Here is a 1,162-nt window from a genome sequence, read left to right on the forward strand (position 1 = left end):
GATTCCCAGAACCCAGAAGGCGGAAGGAGAGGACTCTGGATAGTTGTCCTCTGACTGTCACACAGCTACGTGCATGAACAAATGAATAAATAAATGTAAAAAAACTGAGTTTGTGAGATGGCTCAACTGGTAAAGGTACTTGCTGGCAAGCTTAACAATCTGAGTCCATCTCTTGGACTCCCAGTGAAAGGAGAGAAACGCTCCTGAAACAACTCTGATCTCTACGTGAGTACCATGGGATGGGTGCTCCACACTCTCACTCACACACACACACACACACAGACACACACACACGCACACATACACTAACAACAGCAACAACAGTAAACCAAGAAAAAGAACACACAAACAAAACATAAGAAACACAGTTTCACACTGAGATAAGTCCTGCAGGAAATGAGGCAGAGGTGTGAGGAGAGGCGGGCTGACGAGGCAGGCTGACCAGGGTGTTGCTGAGTGTTAACCTGGATTTCAAGAGCAACAGAAATGTGGAGAGGATTGCAGGTTGGGATTTCGGGCTTGGGGAAGAAGTCCCCGGGGAGGCTGTTGGGTGAGGTCTGTGGGGCATGGCTACGGCTCTGGGACATGAGTGGGGAGCTGAAGCTCTGAAGGTGGTCAGGATAGGAATAGCAGCGACAGTTACAACTCAGTGACTCAAGTGGGTTTGATCCAGCATCAGTGGCAAGAGGCTTCTGTGGCTGGGGGTGTGGCTTAGTGGTAGAGCACCTACCTGTCTAGAATCCCCCAGTGAAGAGCTGGGGTATGGCTCAGTGGTAGAGTACTTGCCTAGGATTACCCCCAGTGAGGGGCTGGGGTGTGGCTCAGTGGTAGAGCCCCTGCCTAGAATCCCCCAGTGAGGAGCTGGGGTGTGGCTCAGGGTAGAGCACCTGCCTAGAATCCCCCAGTGAGAGGCTAGGGGTGTTAGTGGTAGAGCCCCTGCCTGCCCATGTAAGGCTCTGGGTACCATCCCCAGTACAAAACAACAACAACAATAACAACAACAAAACAATCAAACAAGCCAACCCCCCCCCCAAATCTATATATGTGGGGTGTGTGTGTGTGTGTGTTTGTATGAATTTTTTCCTTTGGTTTATTTATTATTTTTAACTATTTATTTAATAACCACATACTTAGAAGAAGCATTTCATTACATCAGCATTGA

This window comes from Nannospalax galili, unplaced genomic scaffold (assembly GCF_000622305.1).
Source record: "Nannospalax galili isolate Female #2095 unplaced genomic scaffold, S.galili_v1.0 scaffold842, whole genome shotgun sequence".
Lineage (NCBI taxonomy): Eukaryota > Metazoa > Chordata > Mammalia > Rodentia > Spalacidae > Nannospalax > Nannospalax galili.